At 42.1% G+C, this 16,547-nt stretch overlaps 2 pseudogenes; both read left to right on the top strand.

The window, feature by feature from the left end:
• Nucleotides 1–108: 108 nt before the first annotated feature.
• On the top strand, nucleotides 109–4,443 carry LOC118106516 (annotated as a pseudogene).
• A 1,860-nt stretch (nucleotides 4,444–6,303) lies between these two features.
• On the top strand, nucleotides 6,304–16,361 carry LOC124851055 (annotated as a pseudogene).
• Nucleotides 16,362–16,547: the final 186 nt, after the last annotated feature.

The raw sequence follows: 16,547 nt of genomic DNA, 5'->3' as shown, positions 1-16,547 counted from the left end.
AATGAAACAGTTTTATTATATCATATCAACATATATAACTTCACAGTGGTGAATTGTGTCTGTTTATGTGTTAGCTTTGACCCTCCAGGGTTCAGACATGCCATGACCATGGCCTTTGCTATCGAAGAGATCAACAGAAGCGCCGACCTGCTGCCTAATGTGACTCTGGGATACAGTCTGTACGATAACTGTGCCACGCTGGTGATTGGATTCAGTGCCGCGTTGTCTCTGGCCAGCGGTCGAGAGGAGCACTCTCTGCTTCAGGAGGCCTGTGTGGGGCCTCCTCCAGTCCTGGGGATTGTGGGTGATTCCTTCTCAACGTTTTCTATCGCCACCTCTGATGTGATAGGTTTATTCAAATTGCCCATTGTAAGTTTCTTTTTGGTCTTAGCTTTGCTTCTGATGCTTTAATTTGAATAAATCTGACATGTTAAAATAGTTTGATTAGGACATGTACATTGTAATGCAAGGACTTTTTTTATTTTAATGAATTATTAAATGAATTCTGCTGACTTTTATGAAAAGCAAATCCTGTATAGATACCATATGTTGTTGTTTTTTTATAGGTGAGTTATTTTGCCACGTGTTCCTGCCTGAGTAACCGTCAAAGATTCCCGTCCTTCTTCAGAACAATACCAAGTGATGCTTTTCAGGTGAAACTCTGTCTAGAGATAACAAATTCAAATTATGGCTCACAGGAAGTTGTGTGCACATCAAAGATGTCCCCTGGATTAAAAAATATGTTGCCTCAGACACAATACTGACTTTAAATAAAAGACCACAATAAGAAGAATTAACTGAGACATGAATCTTTGCACTCATCCCTCCCTCTGTTCACTTAGGTACGTGCCATGATTCAGATACTCCAACATTTTGCCTGGACGTGGGCAGGTCTGCTGCTCAGTGATGATGACTATGGACTCCACGTTTCCAGATCTTTTCAGTCTGACTTGACTGCGTCCGGTGGAGGTTGTCTGGCCTACACAGAGATCTTACCCTGGGGGGACGACCCGGTCGAAATAGGGAGGATTGTGGAGGTGATGAAGAAATCCACAGCTCGTGTGGTCATCGTGTTTGCACATCAGATCCACATGATACAGTTGATGAAAGAGGTATTTACTTATCTAACTCTTGTTGTGACTCAAGATTTGAGAGTCAACCTCATTTTAAATTGTTCTTGTGTCTCTTAGTAGTATGACACTGGTCTAAGTTTTTTTCTTTATATATTTTATAATTGTTCTGTGCTACAAAGTAAACTATAGCTGTTGTACATAATTCTAAAAAAAATGTATTCAATATAATGCAATGCACAGGTGGTGAGGCAGAATGTGACAGGCCTGCAGTGGATGGCCAGTGAAGCCTGGACATCAGCTGCTGTGCTGAAGTCCCCCGACCTCATGCCGTACCTGGGAGGAACACTGGGCATCGCCATCCGTCGGGGAGAAATACCAGGACTCAGGGATTTTCTGTTACACATCCGTCCTGACAGAGAAGACAACACTAACAATGGAAACAGCATGGTGAGATTATAATCTTACAAGCAGATCTGTGATTATATAATGATGAAATACTGTTATTTCCGTGTCTAAATGCATTCCAGGTGAGGCAGTTTTGGGAACACACATTTCAGTGTAGATTTGCTCCAGCTCCGGCAGCTTGGATGGAAGCAGCAGGAGCGCTGTGCACTGGGGATGAAGACATAGAGAATGTGGAGACGGAGTTTTTAGATGTCTCTAACCTCCGGCCTGAGTACAATATCTACAAGGCAGTGTATGCTCTGGCGCACGCGCTCGATGACTTGCTGCACTGTGAGCCAGGGGGAGGACCTTTCAGCGGCCACAGCTGTGCTGCTGTGCAAAGCCTGGAGCCATGGCAGGTGTGAAATCAATTTAAACTGATCCCCCATGTTTGACACTATGATATTATAAACTGTGATATAATGAGGCCTGGTAGCATTTACTCTTATTTTCTTTTAGTAAAAGAAAAAATCTCAAGTCACAAGACAAAATACACAATATTCACTATATTTGTCATAGCATGGAACTCAGTAGATCCCATACCAAGCTGTACCAAATTGTACACACTAGATATCTGTCCCTTAAATGTGGCTGAATTTTTTTTAAATCAAGATCCAGAAATTATTCCTTTGGAAAATGAGGAAAATGCCCGCAATGTTAAGAATGTGAAAAAAATTCATGGATCCGCCTCCTGATCCAGAAATGTATTGTTTTCTTTGCATTCTACCTCCAAGTTTTGTGATAATCAGTAGTTTTTATGTAATCTGGCTTACAAACAAACCAACAAACAAATGGACAGGGTTGAAAACATAACCTCTTTGGCATAGGTAATTAAAGGCAACAGATTAAAGTGTATTGTACATTTACGGATGATACATTTTCATGTAGTTTGTATGACTACATTTTGAATTCTGAAAGCTTGTGCTCAATCAAGAAAGGAACATGTTCTCCATGATAATATTTGTATCTTCCGTTTTCTCCCCATTGTAGCTTATGTATTACTTGGAAAAGGTCAACTTCACCACACCGTTTGGTGATGAAGTATCATTTGATGAAAACGGCGATGCCTTACCAATCTATGACATCATGAACTGGCAGTGGCTCCCTGATGGAGGAACTAAAGTTCACCGTGTGGGTGAGGTTATGAAATCAGCAGCTAAAGGTGAAGAACTCACACTTCATGACGAGAAGATCTTCTGGAACTTTGAATCCAATCAGGTTAAATATGTTTGCTGTGTTTTATGTCCTGTTGTATATGGCATGTGATATTAATATCAAATGTTGTAGAATAACTGTTTTATGACGATGACTGCAGCCTCCTCGGTCAGTCTGCAGTGAGAGCTGTCCTCCAGGAACCCGCATGGCCAGAAAGAAGGGGGAACCTGTGTGCTGTTTTGACTGTGTTCCTTGTTCTGAGGGAGAGTTCACAAATGAAACAGGTTGGTATCAGTCCAATGTTATAAAACACCATCATATATTATCCACCCATCCATCCATGCATCATCTATACTGCTTTGAGGGTGGAGGGACGGGGTAGAGCCAATCCCAGAGGACATTGGGTGAGGGGCGGGGTACATCCTGCACTGAAAAAATAAAATTGTTGCACCAACTTAAAAATACACATGAATTAAGTTATATAAACACAATTTCTAACTTTATTTTGAAAGAACTTAATTCATTTAAGTTTAACCAATAGAGTAAGTGTTTTCAAGTTGGTAACACATTTTCTTGCAGAAAAAACGATAATTTCCTTTTTTTTTTCTTCTTTTCTATAGACTCCATGGAGTGCAGCAGCTGTCCAGAGGATTTCTGGTCCGGTCCCCAGTGCGACCACTGTGTTCCAAAGAAAACAGAGTTCCTCTCCTACCATGAGCCTCTGGGTATCTGCCTGACCACCGCCTCCCTGCTGGGCACGATTTTCTCTGCTGTCGTCCTGGGCATCTTCATCCATCACCGCAGCACCCCCATGGTGCGTGCAAACAATTCAGAACTCAGCTTCCTGCTCTTGGTGTCACTGAAGTTATGTTTCCTTTGCTCTTTGCTGTTCATCGGACGACCCAGAGCATGGACGTGCCAGCTGAGACATGCAGTGTTTGGCATCAGCTTTGTGCTTTGTGTGTCGTGTATCCTGGTTAAACCATGGTGGTGCTGGCGGTGTTCAAGGCCTCCAAGCTAGGAGGGGGAGCCACCTGAAGTGGTTTGGCTCAGCAGCAGAGAGGGACAGTTCTGGTTCTTATCAGTTCAAGCAGCGATCTGCACTGCCTGGCTTGTGTCTGCTTCACCAGCTCCTCATAAAAACACCCAGTACCACAATGACAAGATAGTGTATGAGTGTGCAGTCGGCTCCACGATTGGCTTTGCAGTGTTGCTTGGCTGCTACTGGATTACTGGCGATCCTCAGCTTCCTGTTAGCTTTTCTGGCGAGGAATCTCCCCGACAACTTCAACGAGGCCAAACTCATCACTTTCAGCATGTTGATCTTCTGCGCAGTGTGGGTGGCCTTCGTCCCCACTTACGTCAACTCACCAGGCAAATACGCAGATGCAGTGGAGGTATTTGCCATCCTGGCCTCTAGTTTTGGCCTCTTGGTGGCGCTGTTTGGACCCAAATGTTACATCATCCTATTGAGACCAGAGAGGAACACAAAGAAAGCCATCATGAGTCGAGGCCCCACAAAGTGACAAAACTAACTCTTGAGATAAATCTGTGAAACAATCTAATCCACTCTGTGTTTTTTAATCCCACCGTGATTATCAGATTAAACTCAAACAGTAAAGATGTGTTTATTAAAAAGACTGACATGGTTGTATATTATTGAATTCAATTATAGTGTTTTTTTCTCTAATTATATATTTGTTAATTCCCTGGGACAAGAACATTGTTGACAGTAATACTTTAAGAAGAAATAAAGTAAATTTCACCTCTACTTTTGGAAGTAACTACTTGTGCAACTAAAAACAACTGTGAATCGCACTGGTTTATAATGAATGAATTGAGTAGAAACACAAATAGATTTACTTGGAGGGATGCGTTAGCGTCTGGCGACGCGCGACATGTTGATGGATGGCGGAGCCGACTCGCTAACGATGGCCATCACCATCTTCGGACTGGGAGCAGTTGTGGTCGTTGCCGGGGCTGAACTCCGGGTCCTGGCCGTTGGAGCAGCTGGAAGGCTAGACGACCGCCATCGGGCACCGAGGCGCACGAAGTCAGATGTGGTAACCGAGCGTGACGCCCGGCAGCAGGTTCGAGCTGTTGTTGATCTCCTCGATGGCGAAGATCATGGCGCGTGAGAAGCGCAGCTCACGGGAGTCGATGCTGCACATGCACACATGTATGTAAACAAGTTTACATAGGATGGGATCACGTGTTCTAATGGGAGAATCACAGGCCTAAGAATAATACTAATAATACAAACAGGAGTACTACTACTACTACTAATAGTTATAATAATACTCACAATTATCATCATAGCCTAATCATATTAACGGAAAATCCACAGACATACTAATTGTACTAATAATACCACTACTAATGAAAATAGTACTACTAGTACTACTACAACAACTACTACTACAACAACTAATAATAATAATAATTATAATAATAACTTGATTTTACAAAGTGCTTCACAGAGAGAACAAATTAAAAACAAGAACAGCATACTTCATCATAACATCATCATAAGAATAGCCCCATAATACTACTTCTACTACAAATACTACTACTATTAATAATAATAAGAAGAATAATGATAAATTCACAGAAGATTTAATGCATGACAATAGTTAATTCATTTCACACAACAAATGATGAATATTTTCACAGCATTAATCTATTATTCTGTGAAATATTAATAAATAAGATGTTGTAAACAACTGTTTACATTTAAGAAACACAAATCATAATATTTCCTCCTATAGCCACACTGTACACATTTTTAATATAACACGTGTAACTTAACATTAAAAAATGAAAACCTCAAGATTTTAAGCACAATATACAAATTTAAAACATTCATATCCCCACACACTCTAACATCCTTTTATTCCCCACTTCTTCCTGTTATACAAACCTCCCCGTGCACCTCAGAGGCTCAGGCTCCGTGGTGTAGTTATACCTCACTGTATGCATGTAGTAGTGTATGGAGAAAACCCCCCCAACCACATAGTCCCCGTCTATTGAGGAGGCAGGTGGATGAGCCGTACCCTGCAGCTTACACTTGATCCCAGCCCCGTTCAAGCCAAGAGCAGAGTTCAGCTCAAACAAACCCAGAGCCCATACGGAAACAGAAACCAATTCAAAATATAGTATGATAAATGCAACTCAAAACACAGCAATTCAAACAATAATTAAAAAGGAATGAATAAATAGGACAATAACAGCCCACAGTCATACAAACAGTGTGTTTTGTGAACTAAATCTCTGCTGGAGTAATTTTGGCAAACACAATGAGATGGAAGGTAGTAATTATTACTTAAGAGTCACTTTGTATTTTACAGGAAACCACCCTTAAAACATGAGTTCACCCAAAACACTGGTAAATGTGCAATTGTTTAGTTCAGCTTTTACTAATTCAACAGACTGTAGAGTTGTACTTTTAAATGACAGGTCACCGATTCCTCTCTATAAGGAGGTTTATTAGTGAGAGAGAATAAATCCCCATTCAAAAAAGCATAGACACCAAAAGTTCACTTAAACCCGACATGATAATGTCTCAATTTCATGAGTAGCACTTGATGCCTTTGCTTTGTTCTTGTCTTTAATCTCCATTGTCATTCATACTTATTGTTATCTACAAAATGACAATTTATTGATCTTTCCATACGAGATAGTTCATGGTGACCGAGAGACAGAAACTCAAGATGACCTCCAACTTCACAAAAGCAAAATAATTCAAATCAAAGTGCGTGAATTATGTAATCATGTGTATAAATTGGATATGAGCTTTCCCTCCCCCAAATGTCTGCCCAAGCCCTGATGGGCGGTATGAAACTATCAAGAAAATCCCCCTGCATATAAAATCAAGCACTCCTGCATTAAGATCAGAGACGGGGCTGGAGGGAGGGACGGCAGCAATGGGGCCATTTCGAGACACATTTTTCTTCTTTCATGGCTTCTCATTGTTGATTATGCTCCCGCCCTCACTTTTCTCATCTGAGTCTTCCTCTCACTCCTCATCCTGTAAGCTAAGGAGGCAGTTTTATCTCAATGGGATGCACAAGCCTGGTGATGTGATTCTGGGTGGGTTGTTTGAAATCCACTTCCCCTCTGTGTTCCCTGAGCTGACGTTCACCTCAGAGCCGACTCAGCTCAGCTGCCAGGGGTAAGTCTCACACTCCTGCAGAATGAAACAGTTTTATTATATCATATCAACATATATAACTTCACAGTGGTGAATTGTGTCTGTTTATGTGTTAGCTTTGAACCTCCAGGGTTCAGACATGCCATGACCATGGCCTTTGCTATCGAAGAGATCAACAGAAGCGCCGACCTGCTGCCTAATGTGACTCTGGGATACAGTCTGTACGATAACTGTGCCACGCTGGTGATTGGATTCAGTGCCGCGTTGTCTCTGGCCAGCGGTCGAGAGGAGCACTCTCTGCTTCAGGAGGCCTGTGTGGGGCCTCCTCCAGTCCTGGGGATTGTGGGTGATTCCTTCTCAACGTTTTCTATCGCCATCTCTGATGTGATAGGTTTATTCAAATTGCCCATTGTAAGTTTCTTTTCGGTCTTAGCTTTGCTTCTGATGCCTTAATTTGAATAAATCTGACATGTTAAAATAGTTTGATTACGACATATACATTGTAATGCAAGGACTTTTTTTATTTTAATGAATTATTAAATTAATTCTGCTGACCTTTATGAAAAGCAAATCCTGTATAGATACCATATGTTGTTGTTTTTTTATAGGTGAGTTATTTTGCAACGTGTTCCTGCCTGAGTAACCGTCAAAGATTCCCGTCCTTCTTCAGAACAATACCAAGTGATGCTTTTCAGGTGAAACTCTGTCTAGAGATAACAAATTCAAATTATGGCTCACAGGAAGTTGTGTGCACATCAAAGATGTCCCCTGGATTAAAAAATATGTTTCCTCAGACTCAATACTGGCTTTAAATAAAAGACCACAATAAGAAGAGACATGAATCTTTGCACTCATCCCTCCCTCTGTTCACTTAGGTACGTGCCATGATTCAGATACTCCAACATTTTGGCTGGACGTGGGCAGGTCTGCTGGTCAGTGATGATGACTATGGACTCCACGTTTCCAGATCTTTTCAGTCTGACTTGACTGCGTCCGGTGGAGGTTGTCTGGCCTACACAGAGATCTTACCCTGGGGGGACGACCCGGTCGAAATAGGGAGGATTGTGGAGGTGATGAAGAAATCCACAGCTCGTGTGGTCATCGTGTTTGCACATCAGATCCACATGATACAGTTAATGAAAGAGGTATTTACTTATCTAACTCTTGTTGTGACTTAAGTTTTTAGAGTCAGCCTCATTTTAAATTGTGCACGTGTCTCTTAGTAGGTGTATTACACTGGTCTGAGTTTTGTATTTTCTATATTTTATAACTCTAGCTGTTATACATAAGTCTGAAAAAAATTTAATTCAATATAATGCAATGCACAGGTGGTGAGGCAGAATGTGACAGGCCTGCAGTGGATGGCCAGTGAAGCCTGGACATCAGCTGCTGTGCTGCAGTCCCCCGACCTCATGCCGTACCTGGGAGGAACACTGGGCATCGCCATCCGTCGTGGAGAAATACCAGGACTCAGGGATTTTCTGTTACACATCCGTCCTGACAGAGAAGACAACACTAACAATGGAAACAGCATGGTGAGATTATAATCTTACAAGCAGATCTGTGATTATATAATGATGAAATACTGTTATTTCCGTGTCTAAATGCATTCCAGGTGAGGCAGTTTTGGGAACACACATTTCAGTGTAGATTTGCTCCAGCTCCGGCAGCTTGGATGGAAGCAGCAGGAGCGCTGTGCACTGGAGATGAAGACATAGAGAATGTGGAGACGAATCTTTTAGATGTCTCTAACCTCCGGCCTGAGTACAATATCTACAAGGCAGTGTATGCTCTGGCGCACGCGCTGGATGACTTGCTGCGCTGTGAGCCAGGGGGAGGACCTTTCAGCGGCCACAGCTGTGCTGCTGTGCAAAGCCTGGAGCCATGGCAGGTGTGAAATCAATTTACACTTAACCTTTTTTTAAACTGATCCTGTGTTTGACACTATGATATTATAAACTGTGATATGACGAGGCCTGGTAGCGTTTACTCTCCATATTTTCTTTCAGTGAAAGAAAAAATCTCATGTCACAAGACAAAATACACAATATTCACTTTATTTGTCGTAGCATGGAGCTCAATAGAGCGTATACCAAGCTGTACAAAATTGTACACACTAGATATCAGTCCCATAAATGTGGCTGTATTTTTTTTAAATCAAGATCCATAAATTATTCCCTTGGAAAATGAGGAAAATTCATGGATCTGCCTCCTGATCCAGAAATATATTTTATTTGTTTGAATTCTACCACCACATTTGTGATAATCAGTAGTTTTTATGTAATCTGGTTTACAAACATACCAACAAACAAATGAACAGGGGTGAAAACATAACCTCTTTGACACAGGTAATTAAAGGTAACAAATTAAAGTGTATTGTACATTTACGGATGATACATTTTCATGTAGTTTGTATGAAATTCTGAAAGCTTGTGCTCAATCAAGAAAGGAACATGTTCTCCATGATAATATTTGTATCTTCCGTTTTCTCCCCATTGTAGCTTATGTATTACTTGGAAAAGGTCAACTTCACCACACCGTTTGGTGATGAAGTGTCCTTTGATGAAAACGGCGATGCCTTACCAATCTATGACATCATGAACTGGCAGTGGCTCCCTGATGGAGGAACTAAAGTTCACCGTGTGGGTGAGGTTAAGAAATCAGCAGCTAAAGGTGAAGAACTCACACTTCATGACGAGAAGATCTTCTGGAACTTTGAATCCAATCAGGTTAAATATGTTTGCTGTGTTTTATGTCCTGTTGTATATGGCATGTGATATTAATATCAAATGTTGTAGAATAACGTTAATAATGTTTTATGACGATGACTGCAGCCTCCTCGGTCAGTCTGCAGTGAGAGCTGTCCTCCAGGAACCCGCATGGCCAGAAAGAAGGGGAACTCAAAGGTTCTTGACTGTGTTCCTTGTTCTGGAGGGGAGAGTTCACAAATGAAACAGGTTGGTATCAGTCCAATGTTATAAAACACCATCATATATTATCCACCCATCCATCCATGCATCTATACTGCTTTGAGGGAGAGGGGGTAGAGCCAATCCCAGAGGACATTGGGTGAGGGGCGGGGTACATCCTGCACTGAAAATAAAATTGTTGCACCAACTTAAAAATACACATGAATTAAGTTGGTATTAACACAATTCTCAACTATTTTGAAAGAACTTAATTCGATTGTAAGTTTAACCAATAGAGTGTTTTCGTTGGTAACACATTTTCTCTTGCAGAAAAATCGATAATTTCCCTTTTCTTCTTTTCTTTCTATAGACTCCAGTGTGGGAGTGCAGCAGCTGTCCGAGATTTTGGTCTGGTCCCCCAGCGACCACTGTGTTCCAAAGAAACAGAGTTCCTCTCCTACCATGAGCCTCTGGGTATCTGCCTCACCTCACCGCCTCCTAAGTTGGGCACGATTTTCTGCTGTCGTCCTGGGCACTTTCATCTCATCACCGCAGCACCCCATGGTGCGTGCAAACAATTCAGAACTCAGCTTCCTGCTCTTGGTGTCACTGAAGTTATGTTTCCTTTGCTCTTGCTGTTCATCTGACGACCAGAGCATGGACGTGCTGGCTGAGACATGCAGTGTTTGGTATCAGCTTTGTGCTTGTGTGTCGTGGTCCTGTTGGGAAACCATGGTGGTGCTGGAGTGGCTCAAGGCCCAGCCAGGAGGGGAGTCACCTTGAAGTGGCTTGGCTCTGTGCAGCAGAGAGGACAGTTCTGGTTCTTACTTCTGGTTCAAGCAATCTGCACTGCCTGGCTGGGGCCCTGCTTCACTCAGCTCCTTTCATAAAATACCCAGTACCACAATGACAAGATAGTATGAGTGTGTAGTCGGCTCCACGATTGGCTTACAAAGTTGCTTGGCTGTTATTGGGATTACTGGCTGTGCTCAGCTTCCTGTTAGCTTTTCATGAGAATCTCCTGACAAACTTCAACGAAGCCAAACTCATCACTTTCAGCATGTTGATCTTCTGCGCAGTGTGGGTGGCCTTCATCCCACTTCACAATAACCCACCAGGCAAATACGCAGATGCAGTGGAGGTATTTGCCATCCTGGCCTCTAGTTTTGGCCTCTTGGTGGCGCTGTTTGGACCCAAATGTTACATCATCCTATTGAGACCAGAGAGGAACACAAAGAAAGCCATCATGAGTCAGGCCCACAAAGTGACAAAAGTAACTCTTGAGATAAGTCTGTGAAACAATCTGATCCACTCTGTGTTTTTTAATCCCACCGTGATTATCAGATTAAACTAAAACAATAAAGATGTGTTTATTAAAAAGACTGACATGGTTGTATATTATTACATGTTAATATCGTGTTTTTTTCTCTAATTATATATTTGTTAATTCCCTGGGACAAGAACACTGTTGACAGTAATGCTTTAAGAAGAAATAAAGTAATTTTCAACTCTACTTTGTCAGTAACTCCTAAATTTCAGCAGGCCCGTTACCATTATTTCTTTGATAATCACAGTAATGATAAATGGAGACGTCATCTGACTTCATAAGTGAATCCAGGATCAGTGTTAGCTCGCCACAATGGTCCACAGTCTAATTCAAGCATTTCTTCTGGAAAATATGGACATGACTTCTCCTTCCTAAAGGCCGGGGACAAAAATATACAACTCAGTTGTCATCTATATGAGGACTTTACCTACATCAGTGACCAGGAACCTGTCAACTAAAGCACTTACAGGTAAGTCTGGGAAACAGTGAATAATTTCCTAATGCTGAGTCTTACAATAAATAGCAGATGAAAAACATGGCGATTACAATTTTGTTCCACTAATTACTTCATGGTAGTGATACCAGTGATACTGAATCAAGTCATTGTCCCACACTGTATCACAGTCTGTAAAACACAAAACTGAAATGGATATGTACAGCTCTGTGTGTGTGTGTGTGTGTGTGTGTGTGTGCATAAGTGTGCGTGCGTGCGTATTATTTTTTGTATATATATATAAAGATACACTTATATACATTAATACAATGCAACATTGTTATAGTATTATCAAAAGTGCTTGAATATCTTAGGTCTATTATTACACATAATAATAATAATAAAAATTATAAAAAGTGATAAATATTATGCCCTTGTGTACATTATTGTATTTTATCATATAATTTACTATTATCGAAGTTCTTAGACACAGATGGGTCTCTAGGTAAATAGGATTTTAGGCCCTGCCTTATACTTCCCTCTGCCCTGATGGGTGTGTGCAGGATTGTTATTAAACACTGCATGTCAATAAAGTGTGGCGACATAGCAAATGAAACTACAGGTCTGCAGCCTCAGAACAAAGCTGAGGAAAGTCATGAGGGCAGTTATAGACACTTGCTTGCTCTTTCAAATGTTGATGTATTCCTGCTTTTCCTCGGCTCTGTCCTCCTCTTTATTCTGTCCTGCAGCAATACAGCGACAGTTTCCCATCTAAATGGGATGCACAAGGACTGAGGAGTTGGTCCTGGGTGGGCTGTTTGCAGCCCACTTCTTCTCTGCCTATCCAGACCTGTCGTATACATCAGAGCCACGTCAGCCGACCTGCCACGGGTGAGTCCGTCAGAAGAAGCAGAGGAGAAATTAACAAAACAATATATATATTCTTTATGCCATTCTAATCATGTATATTTTTTCATTCACATATTATTATTACTGTTGTTGCTATTCAACTGGTTTTCCAAAATCTTTCATCTGTCATGTTTTCATTTTCATCAGTGTGTGTTTTGTGTGTTAGTTTTGATGTGATAGGATTCAGACAGGCCCAGACCATGGCCTTTGCCATCGATGAGATCAACAGAAACTCCAACCTGCTGCCCAATGTGACTCTGGGATACAGTCTGTACGATAACTGCCGCAGACTAGGAATCGGATTCAGTGCAGCGATGTTTTTAGCCAACGGCCAAGAGGAGCGAGTGACTTTACACGACACATGTGTGGGAGCCCCTCCTGTCCTGGGGGTCGTGGGCGATTCTTCCTCCAGACGTTCTATCGCAATCTCCACTGTCTTAGGTTTATACAGGGTGCCTATGGTGAGTTCTTCTCCTTTATCACGTAACCATTGTTTTGAATAATAATGATATATAATCAAATAATAACTCATAACCCCCTCCTCAAAGACACTTTACATGGATTAAACACATTATATTGTATTATATAATCACATATTAGAAAATAAAATATACTTTGGATCATTTTGATTAAAGTTCAGATTTAATGAAGTTGTTAACCTGGAGTAATCAATCATATAATGTTGACTGAACCAGTGAAGGCTTTGCACGTTTTCAGGATGTACAGTTTTTTTGTTTTGTTATTTGCAGGTCAGTTATTTTGCAACATGTTCCTGTCTGAGTGATCGGCAAAGGTTTCCCTCCTTCTTTAGGACGATCCCGAGTGATGCTTTCCAGGTGAAGATCTATCAAGAGCATTCATACTGTCATGAGATATAGTTTGTGTATAACAGGGAACAATGTTTTTCTAATTGGTGGTTGTATGGTGTCAGATTACAACCACCAGTTTGTGTATAACAGGGAACAATGTTTTTCTAATTGGTGGTTGTATGGTGTCAGATTACAACATTTACATACAGTAATTAAACATGGCACCTGTCTGGCAGGATTTCTGATGAGAGATTTTTCCAGCCTGTGCACTAACTCCTTCACTGTATCTAGGTGCGTGCTATGATTCAGCTTCTCAAACGCTTCGGCTGGACGTGGGCAGGTCTGCTCATCAGCGGCGATGACTACGGGGTCCACGCCGCCCGATCCTTCCAGTCTGACCTGGGTCCGTCTGGTGGAGGTTGTCTGGCCTACATGGAGATTCTGCCCTGGGGCGACGACCGAGCTGAGCTGGCGAGGATTGTGAACATGATGAAGAAATCCACAGCTCGTGTGGTCATCGTGTTCGCACATGAGAGTCACATGATTAACCTGATGGAAGAGGTTGGACTGAAAATACAATTTCATAACAACGTAACAAACTCTTTAATGTTTAGCTTTTGCAAACGGTTGCTAAATGTGCAGTAATATTGCAAATTACAATGAACTCTGGATTGTGCTGTGGTGGAATGACAGTATGAATTCGTATATTTGGTGTCATGCAATCTCCAGGTGGTGAGGCAGAATGTGACAGGCCTGCAGTGGATGGCCAGTGAAGCCTGGACATCGGCTGCTGTGCTCCACACCCCCCGCCTCATGCCCTACCTGGGTGGAACACTGGGCATCGCCATCCGTCGGGGAGAAATACCAGGACTCAGGCATTTTCTGTTAACAATACGTCCTGATCTTTACCACAACAACAGCTACGGCAATAGCCTGGTGAGAGTTTGACCTTGCAATCCGATGTGGTGTATTTGCAGGAATGATCCAATGTCATCATTAAAAACATTCAGTTTTCAATATATTCCAGGTAAATCAGTTTTGGGAACACACATTTCAGTGTAGATTTGCGCCACCCCCGTCAGGTTGGGTGGAGGCTGGAGGAGCGATGTGCACCGGGCAGGAAGACCTGGAGACTGTGGAGACTGAGTTTATGGACGTTTCAAACCTCAGGCCAGAGTACAACGTGTACAAGGCTGTGTATGCTCTGGCTTACGCCCTGCGTGACATGCTGCAGTGTGAGCCAGGGAGAGGACCTTTCAGCGGGCACAGCTGTGTGGACTTACACAGACTGGAGCTGTGGCAGGTGAGATATCAGATTACACTCTGCCTGTTGATGTGTATCTGTATTTAGTATTTAGAGCAGAGCAGCATTTAGTGTCATTTGATATATTTTTATTGTAATATAGAATTGTTGAAATATTAACCATATGATAAAAGTGGGCTTTATAAGATAAGATAAGATAGTATAATATAAGATAATACTTTATTAGTTCCACTATGGGGTAATTATCATTTTCCACATTTTTTATCAGATCAGAGAGAATAATATCATGTCACTGATGATATTAAACTTTGCATAACTGATAATTCATAACAGTCATGTTAATAAATGCAATATTTTCATATGCCCTCTTTGGTTTTCTTTCTATCCCTAATTCTGATTTTTATAGCTTGTATATTACTTGGAAAGCATCAACTTCACCACACCGTTTGGTGATGAGGTGTCATTTGATGAGAATGGTGATGTCTTACCGATCTATGACATCATGAACTGGCAGGTGCTCCCTGATGGAGGAACTAACGTTCAGAATGTGGGTGAGGTTAAGAAATCCGCCTCTAAAGGTGAAGAACTCACACTTCATGATGAGAAGATCTTCTGGAACTTTGAATCCAAACAGGTTATTTCTGACTTTACAGACCATTATATAACTCAATAACTCAGTCTAGTAAGGTGAAGTAATGATGGATGTAAATTTGTATCCGTGCAGCCTCCTCGGTCAGTGTGCAGTGAGAGCTGTCCTCCAGGCACCCGCGTGGCCCGAAAGAAGGGGAAAGCTCTGTGTTGTTTTGACTGCATCCCTTGTTCTGAAGGACAAATCACCAATACAACAGGTTAGTGTTAAATTTTAAACATTGTAGTTTGGACATATACATATAATATAAACATATATCTCCACGTTTTCCCTGTTCTAGACTCCATGGAGTGCACCAGCTGTCCAGAGGATTTCTGGTCCAGTCCCCAGAATGACCGCTGCGTTCCAAAGAAAACAGAGTTCCTCTCCTACCATGAGCCTCTGGGTATCTGCCTGACAACCACGTCCCTGCTGGGCACGTTTATCTGTGTTGTCGTCCTGGGCATCTTCATCCATCACCGCAGCACACCTATAGTTAGAGCCAACAATTCAGAACTCAGCTTCCAGCTCCTGCTGTCATTGAAGTTATGTTTCCTTTGCTCTTTGCTTTTCATCGGGCGACCCAGAGCATGGACGTGCCAGCTGAGACATGCAGCGTTTGGCATCAGCTTTGTGCTTTGTGTGTCGTGTATCCTGGTTCAAACCATGGTGGTGCTGGCTGTGTTCAAGGCCTCCAAGCCAGGAGGGGGAGCCACTCTGAAGTGGTTTGGCTCTGGGCAGCAGAGAGGGACAGTTCTGGTTCTTACTTCTGTTCAAGCAGCGATCTGCACTGCCTGGCTTGTGTCTGCTTCACCAGCTCCTCATAAAAACACCCAGTACCACAATGACAAGATAGTGTATGAGTGTGTAGTCGGCTCCACGATTGGCTTTGCCGTGTTGCTTGGCTACATTGGATTACTGGCTGTGCTCAGCTTCCTGTTAGCTTTTCTGGCGAGGAATCTCCCCGACAGTTTCAACGAAGCCAAACTCATCACTTTCAGCATGTTGATCTTCTGCGCGGTGTGGGTGGCCTTCGTCCCGGCGTATATCAGCTCACCAGGCAAATACGCAGATGCAGTGGAGGTATTTGCCATCCTGGCGTCTAGTTTTGGCCTCCTGGGGGCGCTGTTTGGACCCAAATGTTACATCATCCTATTGAGACCAGAGAGGAACACAAAGAAAGCCATCATGAGTCGAGGAATTGAGTCATAAAGTTTGTGTTTATGTTCATTACACAGAATGAGTCCATTTCTCCACACAATAAAAATAACAGCGTTAGTTGATTGAGTTGATGATCAATGGTGAAGATCTAATGCAGAATAAATTGGATCGTATGTATAAGATCACATTCACATCGTGATATGTGATACTTGCACTTCAAATTGTATCAGTGACTTTTATTTTTACTTTTCATGATGTCAGTTAACCCTCAGACCAACATGAACC

This window comes from Hippoglossus stenolepis, chromosome 4 (genome assembly GCF_022539355.2).
Source record: "Hippoglossus stenolepis isolate QCI-W04-F060 chromosome 4, HSTE1.2, whole genome shotgun sequence".
Taxonomy (NCBI): Eukaryota; Metazoa; Chordata; class Actinopteri; order Pleuronectiformes; family Pleuronectidae; genus Hippoglossus; species Hippoglossus stenolepis.
This window is presented reverse-complemented; position numbering and strand designations above follow the sequence as displayed.